Raw genomic sequence first — 23,526 nt, 5'->3', positions numbered from 1 at the left:
TTTAGCCAAGCTTCTAATCCCTTTCCTTTCCACGGGTAATGGCTCTTCGACATTGTTTTGTACTTTGCTCATATACTAATTGTTGAACCAGAGGCATAGCTGTTTCTCCATCACCAAATATCTTTCCTGCTGCCTCCATCATTCTAGCTACAAAATCTGAAAAAGGTTCATTCGGTCCCTGAATGATCTTAGTCAAATTCCCTGAAACTTCTCCTTTATTTGGTAATGATTTCCAAGCTTTAGAATAAATCTCATTTATCTGCTGATAAACTTCAATAGGATATGCCGTCTGATTTACGGTCCATTGTCCTTGACCCAGTAGCATGTCAACCGTCCACTGTGGTTGATTATTCTGAAGATTAATCCTAGCTTGTACCTGGGCTCTATCTGTAACTATAGATTTGAAGTCCAGATACTGTCCTGTAGTTAAGCATGCTCTGGCTATTTCGAACCAATCTGTTGGAGTCATGGCCTGAGTAGTGAGCCTAGTCAATAATGTTAAGGTATAACTGGCCATTACTCCGTAGGCTCGAGCAGCCTCAACCAGGTCTTTTAATTGTTTATATGGCACAGGTTCATGATATCTGTTGTTCGTTTGCGGATCTTCAAAGACTGGAAACGCGGACGCTAGCTGTGTCCAGGTGTCTCTCCTGATAAAACGACAACCTTCACCTGTTTGCAGATACGAAGGTGTTGCCGGGGTGGATGTGGTCCCGAAGGCACCGTTGGTTCCACATTCACCCCAGCAGAAACATTATAAGGAGGGGGTCGCTGCCGCCCATATCTCTCTTTTTTATATTCAGCAGCAGCTTTCTCTAAATTTTCCTCCTCATCTGGATCCAATTCATTGTCAGCCTCTTTAGGCCTACTTAAGTTCTCCCCTTTAAAGTCTAATTCTGATAGACTATCCTGGTGCTTAATTAATGCCTTGCGTCCCTTTCTAATGATTTCCACATTGCGTTTTTCCTTGAGACATGCATATATAAAACAGCAAAGAAGAACAACAATTGTCATAGGAATGAACACAAAAACAAGCACAAACGGATTAATCCCAGCCATCAGCATACCTGGCGAACTTACCGACGTCCTCGCCGTTCCTGGCGAACCTACCGTCGTCACCGTTCCTGGAGAACTCACCGACGTCACTGCTCCGTGTGCTGAGTTCTGAATCCTCTTCGACCCCTCACCTGGAGTCCGAAGTTTCCGTCCCGTCCCGGGTTTCGGCACCAGTTGCGGCGCGCTCCTCGGCCAGCGAGGAAGAACGACCACCAAGCGAGGATCCGTCTCCGAACACACTTTATTGGAGCGCCTCTTGATTAAGGGAGAGCGGGAGGTGAGAGGCCCCGAGGACTAAACTGCAGCTCCTATATAGGGAATCAGGCAAACGTGCCATACTGTGATTGGGTCCCGCCAGAATGCTAGCACGGGGAGCCACGGGATAGGCTGAGGACATAAGGCCAATTACCATACTCGTGCATCATAGCCAAATATGGAGTTGTTTACAGCTAGGCTACCAGGAAGCCAGCACCATCTTTGAATAGCGGCTCCCTACAAAGAACAGTTTACAGTATGAGTAGTGTAGAATATGGTTTAAAAAAAGGCAGGAAGGATATGTATACATTCTACAAGAGGTCTGTGACTAGTGATACCATGTAAACTTCCTTCTTTGTATTGCCTCAGATACCCAGCAGGTATGACAGTACATTATTTCTCTAGCTGTAGTGAACATCAGTTGAGATAACTGATGGATGTACTTCAAGAATAATTAATAGAATGTCTGAAGACAATGACCTCAGCGATGGTGATAGAGTAGCTGACTTTTTTTGGTCCTGTCTCATATCTGACAACAGCATGGACCTCATATTTCATATTGCTCTCTCTGACTCTCTGAGAATCATTAGTTTATAAAATCAACCCAGATTCAGAACATAAAGGCTGTAAGTAGCAGATTCTCTATTCACAAGTTGCAAAAGTGGGACAGTTCTGTTCACAAAATGATACAGGTTAGATCAGGTGGCAATTTGAACACAATTAGATACAATTCAAAGCATATGCTGTTCTTAGCTAATGCTCAACAAATTCCTAAATATTGATAGGCTAATAGAATACATTTATTTTTTATTCATGCAAAATCCCACTTTAGCCTCTGAGACAGAAAAAAACTCTTCATAAGGACTTTCTTCATGGGTATGATTTTTCCAATTTCCACAATTTATATGTTCACTGAGAACAAGGGGCAGGGACGAGCCTGGGGACTAAGCTCAAGACTGGGTCTAGAGAAAGACTGATTGGATCTCAGCATTAACTCTGCTCTTTAGAACCTGCATGAATTTGGTCTTGTGAACTTAGTTTTTCAAATCAGCTTTATCCATATAACTTGTACAATTGATCTCTGACCTCAAAGTTTAACACAATAGCTGAACATAAAGAATGTGACTACAGACAAAGATAAAAGTCAGCAAGCATTTCATTGACACTACCTTTTTTAATGTTTGTTATATTGTCGAGACTGAATATATAAATGTGTGTTTACAAATGTCTACAAGCATACATGTAGGATCACAACTTTGCAAATACATTACAAATTAGAACTTCTCTGCAGTTATTTAACATCTTTCCAAACAGTCAGAGCCTCTGAATGGAAAGTGTAAAGAAGATGAAGGTGATGAATTCAAAGCAGGCAGCTGAAAAACAAAATTACCACTTGGAGTCAACATAACTATGTGCAATTTTCATAGACTGACCGACACCACATGCCAGCACTGGAGAAGGTTGTGAAGTACAGAAAGGAACTTCCTTGACTTCTGAGGAACCTGGAAGACTTACAGAAGATGGAAAGGGTGGGTTTCCAGAAGGCAAATGTTTATGCTGCTCACAGCAATATTTGTAAAGAGATGATTGCAGCTTCCCTGTGGTGTCCAAATCAGAGGCAGGAAGTATGCCTTCATGTGTATCTAATTATATTCAAGCTTCATAAAAGTAAATTACTTAAGGCTCTCCTGTTTTAATTACTTTTACTCATCCTGGGTCACTTGTGAACTATGTTCTGAGTAGGTACTTGGAAGGACAGAAGAAAGTCAATGAGTTCTTGTTCTTCATGAATAATCTCTTTATTCCCTGGTCAGTCCTTTAATAAAAGCAGATTCTTAACTGCTCCAAAATTGATTTCAATCAAGTTGCTTCTGCATTCTTCATGGTGGAAACTATGCATGAGCAGAGCTGTGAGCTGTTCACACAGTCTTTTATATCTTCAATAAAAACATGCATAGGAAATCACTCAAGATACCAAGTCGATTCTATGATACACATAATATGAAGACACAGATCGGAGGCTAAAGTTGGCAGTTAATGACAAAATCTACTGTTCTGGGAGGATTTCAAACAAAAAATGTATTGGGACAAAGTATTCTATGGTGATTAATAAAAAAATGAGTAGAAAAATAACTTTTTCACTTTCTAACCTGGAGACTTGACTTAATCCTGTTAAAGCTTAGTGCACTAATCTATAAAATACAGTTACATAGATACAAACTGATGGCTTGACTGTGACCCTTATTAATGATGGCATTCATAAATGTCATTGAAGTTGTGACATAAACTGATGCATCAGTTGTGTTGGGTAAACATAGTATACCATGAATCAGGAAGTATGTCTAAAGATGAAGATAAACAGAATAATTAACTGTGCTCCCTAAACTCATAATTCTTATAGCTAATACAGAAATTCAGTAACAAATTATTTTAAATTGATGTGGGAAATTTAATTGTAATAACTACTATTGTGTTATACATGATGGAGTTGGGACATGATAGAGTTGAGAAATAACTCCAAACTCACTGTAATTCAAGAGCTTTAGTGGTGACTCTGTTTACTGGAGCAAAGCAAATAACAACAAACCAGACTATGTTCTTGCTGTTTGAGTAATTGAATGTAACTTAGTTTTAAGTCTTATATCTGGATAGAGAAGATACTTAAAATTTATAAGAGTGCCAAGGCCTCTGTTAAAATGGCATGCTCTTTAATTGTCTGAGACTTTATTTCATTTAATAAGAAGCTATGAAATGTTGATTATAAATCATACAACAATGAGCTTAGAAATACAAATTTAAAATATGTGTAAATTCATTTGTGGTAGTTTCTGGAATTAACATATCTGGACAATAATTGTGACTGTAATTTGGTATATTATCAAAGGAAAATTGTGTAACATATCAAAGGTATTAATTTAAAAGCAATACTTAAACAAATTAAACAGCCTGCCTAGGACCCTTAATTATGTGTTTCTGTGATGTCTTAGGTAATAAAACCATTTGATTGAAATATTTCCCTGAGCTTTTCTTTTTCTAATTAGAATCAATAAGTTGATTCAATCTGGGTGGATGAGATATGGCTCAAATACCTAAAAAGTCATCAAGCCTCCAGGTTCCCTACTTACTCAGGATTCATATTGTCCTAATAGAGGAAATATATGTCCCAGTACTCATGTAAACAAAGAGTTGTTTGTCTGGCAACTCTTACATTCCCCTGAGGGTAAACCCTGTAATGTATCATACTGTCTTTTTAATGATGCTGCTCTGTATAGTACAATTCCTGCTTGCTTTATTTCATTAAAATATTAAGATGAGCTCAGCTGTGTCAGGGAAACTTCATAGACACAGCTATTAGCAGAAAACCTGAAATGCAAACTGATCACAATCTTGATCCTGGAAATGAGAAGTAAAGAGATTCAGTTCCTCATATGATTAATTAAATACTGAATTAGCCCATTTCAAAAACTCTAGAAGAATCATAGGGAACAATTGCAGGATGGTATTGAAGAAATGTGCCTTACATGTGTTCTTAAAGCTGTAATTTTAATAGCAAAATTATTTTTATGTATAATTGTGGTTAAACATTCACCAATCTGTTCTTAAAAATTGACTGTTTGTATCCTGATAATAATCAACAAAGTCTCTTCTGTACTCTCCCTCTATCCCTCTCCCACCTGATCCCTCCTGTTCCATCTCCACCTGACCCCAGTCCACCCATAAAATCTATTCTATTTCCCCTTCCCAGAGAGATCTATGCAAAGTTCCTAGTACTCTCTTCTTTATGTACATTATCTGGGTCTGTGGATCATAGAAGACTGGAATACGTGGCTATTTAGGGGACGATATGGAAACAGTGTAGTGGAAACCCTTCTATACTACTTGTGTAGTGAAGGTGACCCTAGCCAGGACTCCTAGTAATGGAGGATACAGAGCCTGAACCATCCATCTTCTGTACCCAGGCTAGTCTCCCAGTAGTGGGACTAGGACATCAACCCAGCCACAAAACCTGTGACCTACCACCTGTCCTGCTTTCAAGATGCCATGGAGCAATAGTGACTTAGAGCTTGTGGGAACTGCCAAACAATGACTGGTCTAACTTGAGGTCTAAGTCCAAGAGGGAGCCCATGAACAACACTGCCTTGATGGCCAGAATCTGGAAGTCAGATGGCTCAGAAACCTAGGATAGAACCAAACATGTGTGATTAAAAAAATCAATGAAATCATTCCTTATGATATTCTGCTATATTCATAGTGTCAATATATAGTCTTCAAAGAGACATCCTTCAGCAACTGATGGAGCAGATGCAGAGACCTACAACCAAAATTCTAGACAGCCAGGGGAACTCCACAGAAGAGGTGGGGGTGGAAGGATTGTAAGGGACAGTGAAACTGAGGACAGCATGAGAACACAGACTACTCCATAATCCTAAAATTTTCTTTATGTCCCCGTAAGAATACAGCACCTTCATCCAGTAGGAAGTAGTAAATGAAACTATGCCCAAATTCCCAAATATATCAAGCTGGCTTTGGAGATGAAATTGACTCACTTCTTCTCTAAACCCAAGCATATTGCCCCTCGCCCCCTCCCCCCCCCAAAAAAAAAAGTTGAGAGATTTTTCTGTCCTGTATCAGAAGAGCCCTCTGTTGTAGGACAGAGCAAAACCAATATTTTTATTTAAGGCAGGTTTATTGTAAATGTGATCTCTTTCTGGGAAAGGAAAGGGAATATAGATGTGATAGGATAAATAGCAACTTGTTTAACAATGTTTTACATTGCTATAGATTTTAGTTTATTGATACAAGTTTAAACTTAATTTTGTTGTATTGTACTGTATATATATATATGTATATATATAGTTTTACTCTCATTTGAGGTATTATGTTTATGTAACTCATTTAGATTGTAATGGATAATTAAAAATACAGATTAATAATTAGTCTTCTATGACAGTCAAACTTATAGTCATGTTAAGTTATTCTTTTTCTTGTCATTTCTCTCACACAGTTTGTTTCTTTATTCTCTCATTTCTCTTCCCTCACTCTTTACCTTCTAGCTTCATTCTGTCATTCCTTCCCCTGCTCCTTTCTACCTCCTTTTCCTCCTTCGTCTGTAAGTTAGTTTGCTAGCCTACTGAAATTTATGCTTTCTGCTGTATGTTACTTCTGTATCTCTGAGTATCCACAAAGCACAGGGTGTTGTTCTTTGTTGGGTAAATAACTTGAAAATTGGACCATGTCTTAGGGTTTCTACTGTATAGAGACACCATGACCACTCCAACTCTTATAAGAAAAACATTTAATTGGGCCTGGCTTACAGTTCAAAGGTTTAGTCCATTATCATCATGGCAGGAAGCATGTTGGCACACAGACAGACATAGTGCTGGAGAGGTAGCTGAAAGTTCTACATCTGGATTGGCAGGCAACAGAAAGAGGCAGTGAGCCAGTAGGCCTGGCTTGAGCTGCTGAGACTTCAAAGTCTGCCACCAGTAACACACTTCCACCAACAAAGCCACACCTACTCCAACAAGGCCACACCTCCTAATAGTATTACTCCTTTTGAGCCTATGGGGGCCATTTTCTTTCAAACCACCACAGGGCAACTGATGTTTGTTGCTGTTAGAAAACAAACTTCCAGGGTACAGCCTGTGATTTCCTACAGAGATGGCATTAGTGCACACATGCTTGGCTTTAAACGTAACTCTGAACTGTAAACACAGCTTAGTAGTGCAACACATTCAAATCATGCACGAGGCCTTGAGCCTGAACCTTACAATTGCAAAAAACTACAATTCATCTTCAAATATCTTGGCGTAAATAAATAAATCTAGGAGAAAATGTTCACATGAAGTATTTGTGAAAATGCCCAGTTGCATTTTACATTAACCCGTGTCCACTCTCATCTGCAACGTCCATTTGATTAACACTGAAACATGTCCACACATACAGTCTGTACTACATGCCTTTCTCAAGTGAGTCTACTAGAGAAACTACTTTTTACGCAAAAAACAAAGCAAAACAAAACAAAAACCCTGCTATTCAATATTATGGGCTTATTAAATTGTGTGCAGAACTCAAGTTTATTTTCTGTTAACATTTTTAGATTTAAAACAATAATATTAAATAAATTTGTGGTGCCTAAAAGCGCACCAAAACCTGAATTCTTGAATTTATTTATAGGTTTTATGTGAAGTTGTTAAATTAGAAAAATGAAAACTCATCCAAATAGAAGTGAATGTTCTTCAAGAAAAGCCATTAATTGGATGTTTATTGGGAAGGCTTTGTAGGATTTAATTCTGAACTTGCCTGGTATCTTTCAGCTGCCTTGCCCACAGTCAGGACAAATCTCTGTTTCCCACCAGTCCCACAGCTGCTCAGACCCAACCAAGTAAACACAGAGACTTATATTGCTTACAAACTGTATGGCCGTGGCAGGCTTCTTGCTAACTGTTCTAATAGCTTAAATTAGCCCATTTCCATAAATCTATACCTTGCCACGTGGCTCATGGCTTACCAGCATTTTCACATGCTGCTTATCATGGCAGCACCTGGCAGTCTCTCCCTCCTCCTTCCTGTTCTTTCAATTCTCCTCTCTGTTAGTCCCACCTATACTTCCTGCCTGGCCACTGCCCAATCAGTGTTTTATTTATTGACAATTTGACATACAGACCATCCCACAGCAGTAGACTGAGTTAGTTATTGACTGGTAAGTAACAAACAATTTTGATCATACTTCCTTTGATTATTTTGGCATGATTTCTTAAATGAAACATCAAATACCAGTGTTAAACTTCATGAGTCATTGATTTAAAATATTTTTATGAAAATATTTAATATTATCTAGTATTACTTTTACGTTTGGTTACTCTTTAGAAAGGCATGAAATATACAATATTCCTTTTTATATTCTGTTATATCTGTAGGTTTCTTCCAATTGCAACTTGATTTAGTTAATTTCATTAGTTACTTTTTGAAACACACTCTTGTACTTGAGACTATATAGGACCCTACCATAGCCAAGGGTGAACTAGAATTCCTAATAGTCTTGCCTCCACTTCCAAACTGTTTGAATTATAGGAACACAATACCATGTCCTGTTTATAGCGACCCAGGGCATTCTGCATGCTAGGAAAGCACTCTACTACCCAAGCTTCTTCCTCTGCACTCAATTACTCTTGCCTTAGAACCTTTAAATTTTTAATGTATTTTATCTAGGTGTATTTTTCTTATATGCATATGGGATACTATGTGTCTTATGAAAGTGAAAGATTAAGTCTTCAATTTAATTCTTTGACTTTCTTAATAATCTAGTTTTCAAGTATTTTCCTTTTTTTCCAATATTGGGAAACAGGACAGTGACTTTTTATAAATGCTTCATTTGATAAACTTGGCTCATTAATCATTCATTCTTCTTTATGCTAACTTTATTGAGTCTGAAGTGATAAATATTTAAGTACATTTTTTTTCCTCTTTCATATCCCTTTCGCCTGACCATTTTTCTCCTTCAGGAAGGCTGAGGGAAACTTTAGCTCCAGTACTGTTAATGTTTCTCATAGGATGGGGTAACAGCAAATACATGTTTAACTTGTTCCCTCCTGAATCTTGGGAAACCTGATTCTGCAAAGACTGTGATCAACCTCAGTTCATTCATTAAGGGAAAGATTGAGATGACCTGATACCTTGATCTATCTCTCCTGAAAATCTGGAAGACTGAAAGGGGATGGTTAGGTAAAAAGTATTTGCCATGTATTAATTCAGAACTAATCTGTGTCGTCATAGTTAAAAGGATCCTGGAGTAGGAGTTGAAGCAGGTGGTTGTCACATCCTTTCTACCACTGAATTGAGTTGGACTGGATCACTGAACCAGGCTTTCACAAAAAATTAGTGTGCTTGGCTTTTAAATTTCAGTGATTTAAACTTACCATTACATTCATCTCAGATAAAAATGGTACAGGATTGGCCTCTTTTAAATGATAAAATTTCATTTTGGATATACTAAATGCTACAAGTCAAAATTTGATGTTCAATACAGTATTACTGATATTTAAATAAATATACTACTCTGTGCATTTCTTGTTTGATGTTTAAAATCCTTTTAACAATAGAAAAACTTAACCATGAACATGGAGTTTAGAGAATGAATTCAATACTTTTGATCTTTTTTATTATTATTTATTTTTATTAATTAACTAATTAAGAGATTCCCCTCCCTCCCTCCCTCCCTCCCTCCAATACCTTTGTTTTCAGAAGTGAACTGCAAAGCTGGGGCTTCTACTGCTGTGGAATGTTGCTCCTCTGCCCAGCTTGTTTACTTTTCTTGTTACTTAACAATGTGTGGCTTAGTTGTCTTCTCACTGAGGTTGGGCTGTCTTGTCAAAGTCAACAATGGTGGGTCCAGCACCCACACAAATCCAAATGGCCCTATGCTATAGTATGGAGTTTTGAAATCTAAAATGACAGTGTACAGAAAGTTGTCCCTTCCTTTATTAAAAGGATTTCAGTGTTTCTCTGTGTGCAGAATGCCTGTGCGCAATGGCAGGGTTTTGACAAAACATTTAAGGAGTCATCATTTTTTGTAAACAACTCAAAAGAGAAGAAAAATATAAAGGGGAATTAGTCATATATTGATATGCAGGAATTCTGCCAGTAGACCCCAAGAAATGAGGGGAGAAAGAACTTTAAACCATGAGTCACAAAAGTTAACAGTAATGTAAGAATTAGAAAAAAAAATCTAGTGAAACAAAATATACTCTAGGGACTCTAACATGAGTTTCAGTAAATGTATGAGATAATGACAGAAAATCTGTGAATATAGAATCCTATAGTTTTGTTTCTTAAACTACAAAAATTGCTGATATTGTCTGAAGAGACACTGTGATAATTCATAAAACAAAACCCCAATAAATCTAAATTATTCCTTATTCTTATACTGATAAAAATATAGTGAGGTGGATAGCTAATAAGCTAGTACACAATAAAATCAAATTGTAGGATAGACACAACACAGTGAAAGTCAAAGTACAATGGATGATGGCAAAAGGTAGATCAAAAATGAGCTTTGTGTTTTCAAAAACATTAAAATTAAGTGTCGTTAGCAAGTCAGCACATTGAAAACACAGAAAAGCATTGTCCAATTCTTTTTCTGAGGCTGCAATTACCCTAATACCCAAACCACACAGAGATTCAAGAAATAAAGAAATACAGACCAATCTTCCTCATGAACATTGGTGCAAAAATACTCAATAAAATACCAGCAAGCCAAATTGAATCCAAGAACACATAAAAAAAAAATCATCCATCAAGATCAAGTAGGCTTCACCCCAGAGATGCAGGGATGGTTCAACATGTAAAAATCCATCAATGTCATCCACCATATAAAAAAACTGGAAGAAATAAAGACACATGATCGTCTCAATACATGCTGAACAGCCTTTGACATAATCCAAAGCACCTTCATGATAAAGTCTTGGAGAGATAAGGGATACAGGGACATATCTACACATAATAAATACTATTTACAGCAATCTGATAGTCAACATCAAACTAAATGGAGAGAAACTCAAAGCTCTTCCACTAAAATCAGGAACAAGACAAAGCTATAGACTCTCTCCATATATATTCAACATAGTACTCAAAGTTCTATCTCAAGCAATAAGACAACAAAAGGAGATCAAGGGGATATGGATTCAAAGGGAAGAAGTCAAACTTTCACTATTTGCAGATGGTATGATAATATATATAAGTGACCCCTGAATTCTTCCAGGAAACTCCTACAGCTGATAAAAAACCTTCAGTGATATGGCTAGAAGCAAGATTAACTCAAAAAAAAAAAAATCAATAGCCATCCTATATACAAATGATAAATGGGCTGAGAAATGAGGGAAACAGCACCCTTCACAATAGCCACAAATAATATAAAATATCTTGGGATAATTCTAACCAACCAATTGAGAGACCTATATAACAAGAACTTTAAGTCTTTGAATAAAGAATTGGAGAAGATATCAGGAAATGGAAAGATCTTCCATGCCCATGGATAGGTAGGATAAACAATAAAAATGGCAATCTTACAGTGAATTTCTGAAAAAAGGTTAATTATGGGGCTGGAAAAACAGCTTAGTATTTAAGAGTATTTAATTTGCACCTTTTCTGCAAGATCTGAGTTCAATTTCTAGCAGGTTTGCAAACATCTGTAAATCCAGTTTCAGGGGTTCCAACACTCATTTCTGGCATCTCTGATGACTGCACAGATATGCATGCAGGTAAACACTTATTTATATAAAATAAAAATAATGGAAAATATTTAGTAATTTATTTGTAGACATTATTTCCAATTGTTATTATATGTGGTGGAATTCTCCTTTGTAAGGTTGCACACATTAAAGCTTGGTCAATATACTTTCCAGAACTTGAAAACTCAAAGGTATTTTTTACCTATGATTGAGTCAAGGTTTGCGATAAATCCAATTCTTTGATTCTTCCCCACATTTGTTGACCTAGAAAAATACTTGGTTTATATCCTCTTATTAATTGCATATATTTATGTAACATTCATGTATAATATGTGTCCCATGAGCTATTGTTCATCTAAGAGTTTAAAGATTCCTGTAAACATGTGTGGTATTTTATATGTAATTGGCCCCCATAATCTCATAGAGAGTGGCACTATTGGCACTAGGAGATGTGGCTTTGTTGGAGTGGGTATGGTCTTGTTGGAGGAAGTCAGATTTACTATGCTCAGAATACCACCCAGTGTCTCAGCTGATTTTCTGTTGCCTGCAAGGTGTAGGACTCTCAGCTACTTTGCCAGGATTATGTCTGCCTGTACACCACCATGCTACCATCCATGATTATAATGGACTGAATCTCTGAAAGTACAAGCTAGCCACCCTAATTAAATGTTTTCCTTATTACAGTTGCTGTGGTCATGATGTTTCTTCACAGCAATAAAAAACCCTAACTAAGACACATGGTCTCGTTTACTTTCCATGCTATCACCTTTCTACTCTCTCTCTCTCTCTCTCTCTCTCTCTCTCTCTCTCTCTCGTTTTTTCGAGACAGGGTTTCTCTGTGTAGTTTTGGTGCTTGTCCTGGATCTCACACTGTAGACCAGGCTGGCCTCAAACTCACAGAAATCTGCCTGGCTCTGCCTCCTCAGTGCTGGGATTAAAGGCATGCACCACCACCACCTGCCTACCACCTCTTTTTAATAATCTCTCTGATTTGGGCATATAATTAAAGCTAGGATACTTGAATGGTTTTTCTAAGATCAAGATTCAAACTGTGAAGACAAAGAAGACAAGATAATGATCATTGAACTTCCATGTCTGTGTCACAGTTGCTGAGTATGTTAAGACCCTTCCACACATGCTGTTAATATGACGGAGCTCTTGTCTGATGGTTGAACTGACCCCTCACACCAAAATAAATAATGTCATTTTTACGACATTTTAGAATTTGGTCCTATGCATGGTCTGATTCTAAATCAATATTTCAGTCATCACTTTAAAGTTAGAGATCAAAGTTTAAGCCGAAAGACAACTGTAATTTAGAGAATACTGACTCTAGATGAGCACTTACCATGCCACAGCTATTTGTTCAGGAAGTCACCTCTATGTGATCAATACTTAACAGAACTTGAATTTCACAGAAGAATAACTTTCACTGAAAGAAGCTAACTATTTTATCCAAGGTCACACTACTAAAGCAGGGAAAGCTGAGGTCTTTCTCTTTTAAATGTGGTCCCCTTATACTCCACAGGCTGGCTTCAACTTGTGCTTCTCCTACATCAACCTCTCCTGTAGCTGGGATTACAGATTTCTATCCTTGTGCCTGGTTCTGAGCTGAGAATTTTAACTTATTTTTTTTTTTCTAATGAGAGAGTATACATGGATTTCTGTACACAAAAGTCTATGTGCCCGGGACACATGGGCTGTGGCTAGTGCAACTTGCCTATCCCTTCATTTGAGCCTAGCATACACTAACCACACCCTCTCCCGAAGTTACTGTGTAGGGAGTAACCACAGTCTTCCATCCTCCTGCTGCTTTCACTCACATTGCCAAGAGCCCACAAAGTAGCTCTAACCCTCCCTGGGTGTGCACCACTCTGGCTGCCACTCCTCACATACTAAGTTCTACTTAACATGTTAACTACTCCCTGACATGTTCCCTGACAACTTCACCAGGCACATCATATCAACACTATTGATTGAGCTGAAGAAGCCATCAAAAGTCAACACTGCCATGTCCAGGAATTTCCTTTAACAGATCACAGAGGAAGGGAGAATAATAGGAGTCAGTGAAAAGTTCAGAGGATGAGGGAGAAACATCAGTGACTCAAGAGAATGCACATGGGGAGTCCAATAGCATATAATGTAATTATTTTTGAAAAACACTTGGATATCAAAAAATCATGCTATTGAAATGGTTATTAAAACAAAAATTAAAATAATTTTTGTATGATCTAACTTAAAACAAAAGATATAAAAACATTAGGAGCACAACAACGAAGAAGCTGTTTAATAAGCACCTATATCAGAAACTGGAGAGATTTCAGATAATTAACCAAACAACAAACTTCATGGATTTAGAACAGAGAGGTTAAAGAAAACCAAAAAAATCAGAGGGAATGTTATAACGTGTAGTAGGTAGCCATTCCAGCTTTGATCTGGAAATTCCAACCCCCATTGAGGTTTCGGCAACTGTCACACCTGCAAGGCGGGCCAAGGGAGGTGCCAAGAGACCCGAGATCTGGATGGGCCAGTATGCTCTCTGTTCCTGGTCCCTTGACGGTGGAGGTTTACCGAGCAGAGCTCCAGAGAACACCGCTGGACTTCGGTACACCTTCCCCAGACCCCATGACCTACCTTTCCCTTTTATGTAAGTTACCCACTAAATAAATCTTCTTTTTAACTAAAAAAAAAAAAAAAAAAAAAAAGACATTGGTGAAATTATTATGGCCACTCCACGTAGTTAAAAGGATATACATGTATATATAATATATTATATATAATATCTTAGATATTATATATATACTAAGTTATAACTATAACTGCTAGTCTTCAGTCCCATCAAAGACCTGAGAAGGAATATAATGGTACCTGAGAAATGGTAGATGGATGCAAGCAACTTTCAGGAATCTTGTAAAAGTAGACCAAGACAGCTGGCAGCCTGGACAATCACCCAATGTTTCTCAGCATTGTTGGTGCATGCAAATTGTCTACAGGTTTAGAGTATCTGACAGACCATTTTCAGAAGCAGGAATTCTGAAAGATTATCTTGGCAGAGTACAGTGGTCGCTTTCCTTGTGTCCCACTTATCCAGAAAGGACAGTACCAATAATAACGAATGCCAAAGTAGAAACAAAGGAAATGAGACTTAGAAGATCAACAAGGTTAGCTGACAAATTTTGATCTAGACAAGTCAAAAATGGGCAGATACAGACAAGAACACACAATTACCACATAATTATATGTTATTTGTATTATAGTTACTTTTTGATGCTGTAATACATCACTTGGACCAAAAATTAATTGTAGAGCAAGGGGTTAATTTCAGTTTACACTTCTAGATCAGTCTATTGTTGAGGGAAGTCAGGGAAAGAACTCAGGGCAGGAACCTGGAGTCAGGAACCTAGACTACTCTCTCTCTATCATGCTCCAAGGCTGATGTTCAGTTATCTATCTTGTACAGCCTAAGATAACCTTCCTAGGGATAAAAATACTATCCCTAGGAATTCCTTACAGACCCCTAGGCACTATCTCTATGCAATATCCCTAGGCAATTCCTTAAAGAAGAGGCTAATGACCAATCTATTCTAGGTGATTTAATTGAGGTTGACTTTTCCCAGGTGACCCTAGATTATGTCAAAATGACAATAAAACTAATCAACATAATTAGTGGGTATTTTTAATTACTATAGTCCAACAAATTATAAAATCTAGATGAAAGAGATACACATCAAAGGATATGCACACAATCAAAATTGAACCATAAGCACAGATTGTTGAAAGGTACATACATATGTGCATTTGGATGATCATAATATACATAAAACATGACTATATTGTAGCTTGAGTTTTCCTGCCTTGCCCACAGTCAGGACAAATCTTTGTCACCTGCCAGTCCCACAGTACAATAAAATGCACAAGAAAATAGGTGGACAAGTTCTAAGATGCTGGTGTAATACCTTTCAATATTTTGTCAATGTTCTAGGAAGCTTAGTTTATAACATGTACTAATTCTGCAGCTCTCTTGTTATAGCAGACACACTGCTGACACTTGGCATTCTCTGTGCTTGATTAACATTAATGTAATTAAGAACCGTCAGGAGATTAGTTCAGTCTCCAAATGTTTACTTGGATTAGACAGAACTGTGTCGTAAATCACTTATTCAGAATAATAAGAAGAAGCCAATTTATCATTGGCAGAAATGTGATACACAGAGAAAAGGAGGGAAAGGTTTATGATGGGTTCAGAGGGAAATCCCAGGATATTGGACCTCTCTCTCTCTCTCTCTCTCTCTCTCTCTCTCTCTCTCTCTCTCTCTCTCTCTCCTCTCTCTCTCTTTGTCTCTCTGTCTCTCTCTGTCTCTCTGTCTCTCTGTCTCTCTGTCTCTCTCTCTCTCTCTCTCTCTCCAATATTCCTTAACTCCCTCTCCCCTCCTGAATTACCTTAAGTTACTTGCTGGCTTCATAATCATGATTTCTCCTCTCTACCTTAAACAAATGTTCACTATGCACTGGGACTTCAAAGTTTCAATTATGACAGGTGTACAGGAACAGACTTATTTTCTCTTCCTAACAGTTGAATAGAAGATTTATTATTCATTTGAGTTTCTCATTTGAGTTTCTCAACTTGGGCATTCTTCTTGATGTTATTTTCTTACAAATTTGAAAACACTCAAGTGTTCATTGAATGGCATACTGTGGGCTTCTCTTCATCTTTGAAGGGCACTGCATAGAGCATGGAAGTTGTATTAATAATAATATTAATAAATACACCCCAGGAACAGGTGCAGATACTGGTAACACGAAGTGAGATGGAGTAAGAGTGAGAGCTCACTGTCTATGCTCTTCATCCTGATGACCTCTTTTACTTCTTTCCTCCTTTTGGATTCCACTGTAGTCCATTGTTCCAATGTCTTCATTTAAATTCTCTTCACCTCTCCATTCTCTCTCTTTCCCTTCACTTCTTGTCTTCATCCTTTTCCCTCAGATGACTCTATGACTGGGTATGTTTTCTTTGTTTGCATCATACTTGGAGACCATTGAGACTCAAGTTCTGTAAGGTGATATATTTTGTGAATTTTGGCAAATATTACATAAAAAATTTTAGGTCATTCTTTCTGTTTTATGCTTTTGAATTTTCATGTACATAGATGTAGAAACCTTTGTTGTTTTCCTTGATGACACAAATTCTATTTTCAACTTGAACTATCTGTTCTTGTGTTTGTTTCTTTGGGTGCACATGGGTGCACATGGGTGCATGTATGTGTATGTGGTGGTGGGGTCTGGTCTTCATGCCTGCTAAGCAAGCTCTCTAATACTAAGATAGGTTCTGAGCTCATCTCTATGTTTCCATTGGCCTGTGTTTTATTAACACAGACTTTAGTAACATGATTTCTCATTAATCCTTATTTGCTAATACAAAGTTTTCTACTACTTGAGGTATTCCTAGCCAGGAATAACATTCCTGTGTTGTTGTTATTCGGCACTAAAGATGACACAAGAAAATCTGAGGCTACCAGCTAAAAGAATATTTCCTTGACAATTAAATTTACTCTTAAAAAACATAAAAAAAAAATTAGCAACACCAACCACCAGACTGCCAGTTAAGCAGAGAAGAGAAATGAGGTCCAGGGGTATGCTTTTCTTAAATACAAAAGTTGGATTGGAGATATGCCCTATTTCTTCCTTGAGCAATGCTTGTGGTCACCTTGGGACTCTATCTTCCTTCTTTGCTTTCACATTTTCTCTCTGCACATACTCTGCACTTTGTTTCTTTTCTTTCTTTTTTCTCTGTTGGAGACTAGAGAAAAAAGGAAGTTCCACTGAGACTTGGATTTCAAATAATTCATAGGTCCCTTCACTAATGAAAGTGCTATTTAAATATCTGGCATTCACTAAATATTTTCAGTTAAGAAATAAGTAAACCATGAAGACTTCTGCTTAACATAAAGATGATCAGTTTCCTGACCTCATTTTTCTAATTATAATAAAAAATAGTTTCAAATATTTTCTGCAGCACACCCGTATTTTAGAACCTCCAAAAGTCAGTTTATGTTGGGGCTAGTTGGTCTGGTATCTGCATTTTGAGGCTCTAAGATTAATATGACACATTTTAGATTTAGGTAATGAGTGAAAAAAATGGAAGATTTTAAATATACATTTTAACAGTTTCTGTCTGGTGAACAACTTTAACAATCGCTCTTCTAAAATAATTGACAGAAGAAAAATCAGTGCACGGCAGCATGTCAACTGAACAAATTGGAAGAATACTTACTTTTCCAATGAATCGTGAGAATTAACTTTCTGAGTGAATCTACACAAAAAAATAAATGGTCTGGGTAAAATAAAGAATGACTGCTGTAAAATGAATTAATTGAGGAGTTAATTTGATTATTTGCTGAGGGATTCTTTTGAGGTACCGAATATTAGCATTGTAGTGAAATTTCTGTTTTTGAAGTTCTAATATTTCTTAGAAGTAGAAATGAAAGGAGTATAATTTTGCAAAAGATGTTTAATTATGTATGAAATCAAGATAAATTAATATTTCTTTTAAAGAACAGTCTCCTGATAATGTGAATAAATGATACATAATTTTAAAAAGAAATGAAAAGCTAATGATATGTGTGTTCTTTCCTTGCTTGGCTGCATTTTACTTCAAAGAGCTAGTTTTAATTTTTTTTCAGACTTCTTGGTAGTTTTTAAGTCATTGTTTATCTTGAATATTTCTTCTGTCTCAATTAGACTCTGTTCTGCCTTTTTAGAGCCACTCCCCAAGGTGCCTTCACTTATTTCAGGCTACAGGATCTCTTCATGCCGTGTAGCTGGAGTTATCTCCAGTCGTGCCTAGGACTTTTATTTTTTTTTATACATAAACCTTAAATCTAATGTCCTTTGCTTAACCATTTTCCTAACCATTAACAATAATTTGTAACCAACAACCTAAACAAAGACAAACATCTAGTGCTGTGGGATGTCTTTATGTATGCTGTGAATGTGTTGCTCTGATTGATTGATAAATAAAATGCTGATTGGCCCATAGCCAGACAGGAAGTATAGTATAGGCAGGATAAGCAGAGAGGAGAATGCTGGAAGTGGAAGGGTGGGTTAGGAGATGCTACCAGCCACCGCTGCCATGAGAAGAAAGATGTAAAGATATTGGTAAGCCATGAGCCATATGGCAAGGTATAGATTTATAGAAATGGGTTAATTTAAGATATAAGAACTAGATAGCAATAAGCCTGCTACGGCCATACAGTTAATAAGTAATATAAGTCTCTGTGTATTTATTTGGATCTGAGCGACTGCAGGAGCCAGGTGGACACAGGAAAGCTCCAGCTAAAATGCTGTTTCTTCATTCTGCTTTCATTAAGCTGGGATACAACTATGCCTAAAGCCAGTATCCCTCATCTCTGGATAAAAATGCCCCCCAAGAAATTTTCCATGGTCACTACATTCAGTAAAAGTCTATTGCAATTTAGTAATTTCAAATGGTTGCATTCACAGGGACATGTGAAGAGTCAGGTTTGTCTGTATCTCAAAAATGGTCATCTACTCAGTTCCTCATATTCTCTTAAGTATAGCATTCAAAATGTGGATAGTGTCAACTATCAGAAAAACATGATTTATATTTTAAAAGTATAATTAAATTATTCTCACCTTTTCCTTTCTCACTCCAACCCTTTCCATGAACCACCTTGGTCACTCTCAAATTCATAACATTTTTATATTATTGTTGTTATATTTTCCTAAATACATAAACACAACTTCTTCAGTCCATACAGTGTCATCTGCATGTATGTGAACTCTGGGATGAACTAACTTGGAGTCTCTACCCTGGGAATAATGATTTCTCCAGCTCTTTGTTTTCCAAGCTGCCTGTAGTTCTTTGTCTAAGGTTGAGGTCCAGCGAGCTTAGTGATTATTTTCTATAGAGTAACAGTCCTCTGCCATGTCTTTATTTGAATACTCCATATATTTTCTTACTTAATCCTTTTATAACCCATTTACTCAGGTAATTACTGTAATTAGACCCATTTTATTCATGAATGAAGGAAAAGGTCAGAAAGGACTCTTCACTGTGAATATAGCAGCTACCAACAGTGGTGTGATTAGTACAGCTGTGGGGAACTGTGGTTCTCTTCCCATAATGGAAATGATGAAGGAGGCAGGGATTATATTTTCTCCCACAGAATGTAGGATAAGGCCATGCCCTTCAAGTTCTGCATTTGTGTGTTCACGTAGCCTCTTATATTTCCAGTTCCTGCTTAAGTCTTGTGGGAAGACAGTTAGTCTAGCTCTATATTGTTATCCATTTACTGTATCTTCACTCTCTCAGAACTTATGTTTTTCTTTCAGAAAATGTTGATATTAAGAGAAGCCAGACAATGAACTGATTTATTGAAAGTCTTAACTGTGGATACTATCTGTTAGAGGATGAATTATTTAATCCATTTATGCCATGGCTTTCTCATCTCTTAAGCAGGGATAGAGGTAACCATGTATGACATGCAAAAAGTGGTATGAGTCACTGCACTTATCAATTTCCTTACTAATTACTCCCCCTCTGTTAGGAGATCTTTATCACAAGCAGTCTTCTTACCATACTTAATTTTCATACTGAATAATGACACAGCGTGCACATTGTTTTTCATGTTTACCTACTCTATAAAAATACAAGAAACCAAATGCAGAAAGAAGAAAATTTCTAATTTTCCAAACTAAATTAGAAGTTTAGGGAAATCTACCAAGGCCCCTTTTCTGTTATAGAAGAGATGAGGAAATGTACATAAGCATGATGAATTCAACAAATACTTCTTTTATTTATCCAAAGAGGAAATATGGATGAACATGAACTCAGCAAATACTTTTTTAATTTATCCAAACATATTAAAGTAACAACCAATTCTGGTTTTAATTTATACCCCAAGTATTGGGAAACGTTTGTAGTATGATCAAGCCAAAATCATTACCTTCTGAAAGACACAAAGTCTAAGTTTTATTTACAAACTCTTAACTCCTCTAATGAAGTGGTGGATGTCACTTGAAGAAGGAGCTTAATAACTGAACTTGTGTCCCTTTCCAAAGGAAAGAGAGGGAGCCAGACAGGATCATGGCAACAGAAAATGAATTTCTACCTCACAGGTGTTAACCAAACCTGATGCAGACAGAACCATAAAAGCAGAGTAAAGTATAAATATATAAACTTCCTATATTTGTGTACAACCTGTATAGTGATATATATTATACACAATATACATACATATATGTGCATATAGCATAAATATAAACATACAGAAATATTTTGAATATATATTCATTTAAGTCAAATGGAGTTCCCAATTATCATTAACCTCCTCAAGAAGAAAGAGAATTAGATTGGGGCAAGATCACATAAACATTTTTCTAAGAGATTGTCACTTTGTCTGAGCTGTCTCATTTGATGTCTTAGTCCAAATCATCACTAATATTCATAGCCAGAAACACTAAATGAGCTCTTCTTCACTGTAAACTCAAGCAAATGGCATTCCTGCTGAGCTTCTCAGCCTCAATGTTGTTTGGGGGTTCCTACCAGAGACATTCTGACTACAATGTTTAATCATGGTTGTAAACTTGAATAGATCTTGGATCCCTTAAGCGATATCACTAGATAGGTCTGTGAGGGTATTTCCAGGAAGAACAGAGAGAGAAAACTTTCACCCAGAGCAGACAGCACATTATCACAGAGACCCAGATGTAAAGATCTCTGAAGAGAAAGCATTTGCTTTTTGCCTGCCCTCCTTTTCTATTTGTTGGTAAGCATACCTAACTTCACAGGGAATGGCGGCTCACTAAGAATCTTTCATCCTCCAGACTGAACTAGTACTGCACCTAGTTTTGTGGACTGATCAGTTATTGTGAGCTCGGCCTCCCCAGTGTGCAGACAGCCATTTTTTGTATTACCAAGTGCACATCATACATAACAATCTAGTAAATCCCCTTCATAATATAGATCCATTTTCTCAGCTTTGCTCCTCTAGAGCATCTTAAATAATTCACCAACCCAGTAACCTGAAAATAAAGGCAGAAAGGAAAACTATCATTCAAAGATAGGTTGAGAGCTAGACTTGGAAGGCTATAAAACACTGGTAACAAGATCCTGAAATAAGAGACTTCATGAAGATTAACTTTCTTCTCTATGAAAGATACTGGGAACAGATTTGATCAATGCCATGTGTTGGATATATTAAAATAACTGTTAAAATTTAGAAAGAAAATCAGCCAGACAAATTAAGGTACATTTTTTTTTACATAGATCCTTCAGAGTCTTCACAAAAGACACACACACACACACACACACACACACACACCACATACTAAAGTTGCTGATATTCAAAATTGTAATTATTAAGTCTCTTATTGCCCTTTAATTCCTATCGGGTTTTACTTCTACATTAATGTTGAATGAACTCTTGGGTTATATGCATATTCCTGGTATGTTCATCCTTTTATGATTTTGTATGTCCTATTTAAGTAACTTTCTCTGCTACAAAATCAGCTGCATCTATCTAAAACTGATATAACTTAGTCATATATATATATATATATACATATAATATAAACATATACACACATACACACACATATATCATTTTAAGGACATTTTTATTTAATGGACTTACTTTTTTATAACTGACTTAAGCTCCTTGAAGCTTCTAATGGAAGGAATAGCAATATCCCTGTTCCCAAGCTAGCATGCTCTACCATTCTCTCTTGTCAGAGCGCTGCACTTAGTAAGATTTGGGAAACAATATTGAATACTCTTACCACTGAAGCCCATCATGGGTTCAGCATGCACCTTGGTTTGCATGGATTTCCCATGACTGTACAACCAGCACAGAAGATCAACTACCCAATCAGCAAAAGACATTTTATATACTATGAGTGCTGCACTCTGTGATGTTTAACAAAGTCTCCTGCTAAAATTAACTGTGTGGTAATAGTGCTGTCAGGAAGTGTAAGATGCAAAGGAACAAAGCAATACAATCTCCAGTCCACCATGCCTCTTCTGAGATGCAGCAGCTTCTTTGTGACTTTTACTGAGTTGATCCAACACAGATATTTATCTCTTCAATAGAGAACATATATGCTATACACTACTTCTATGTTACACTGCCTGATGGCAGTTATTCTTAATGTAGTATGTACAAGTCTTTTGGTTTTAGCTTGTGTTTCCTTTCATGGGAGTTCATGATGAGAAATTGTGCACTACCCCTCATTGGTTTTGAGACTTTCCCCAGAGGAGTAATGTCAGGAATAGAATGCTTTTAAATGAAATGGTTTACTTTAAATGGTTGACCAAGAGCACAAGGAATGTGGATTAAGAACAGCAGAGGGATTTATTATGTTTCTTGACTTCTAAAAATACTTCATCTGCCTTTGTTCAGTGTGGATGCCTTTAATTGTTCCAGCACCTTCTCTCCTTGACTCCCTTAGTGGCACTGACAGGTTTGTCTGAATGAAAACCTCTCCCAGGAGACACTTTTGTCACACAGCCTGAGCCATCTACCAAAAGCAGTGGCAGCATGCTGTGGGAGGCCTTTGTGTGTATGCCCCTCTCTTCAATGAAGGAAAGCATGATGGGAATGAGCTTCTAAATGCTTTAAATATTCTGGTTTGACAGGGTTGCCATTTTGAGCAAAGGTAATGAAACAGTCTTGAATAGTTGAAGCTGCATAATAAAAGAGCTATAAAAAAAAGTTACAATATAAGAATTGTCAGTTTTTCCAGAGAGTAAACTGCTCCCTTTAGAAGGTCCTTGCTAACAGAAATCACTTCCTCCAAGGTCCAACTCTGCCATTTTTCAATGTTTAATGACCTCAAAAGGCCCTTAGCTTTTCCCCTGTAAAATTTAATACTGATTTCCAACATGGTCATTTGTTTCTAGAGTTTACTTCTTGCATGAAGAGTATTGATAGAAAGCTATCATGAAATAACAGTCACAGCATAAAAT

Source organism: Peromyscus leucopus, chromosome 1, assembly GCF_004664715.2.
Source record: "Peromyscus leucopus breed LL Stock chromosome 1, UCI_PerLeu_2.1, whole genome shotgun sequence".
In the NCBI taxonomy this organism is placed as follows: Eukaryota; Metazoa; Chordata; class Mammalia; order Rodentia; family Cricetidae; genus Peromyscus; species Peromyscus leucopus.
The sequence above is the reverse complement of the archived record's forward strand: the minus strand, read 5'-3'. Positions refer to the sequence as shown.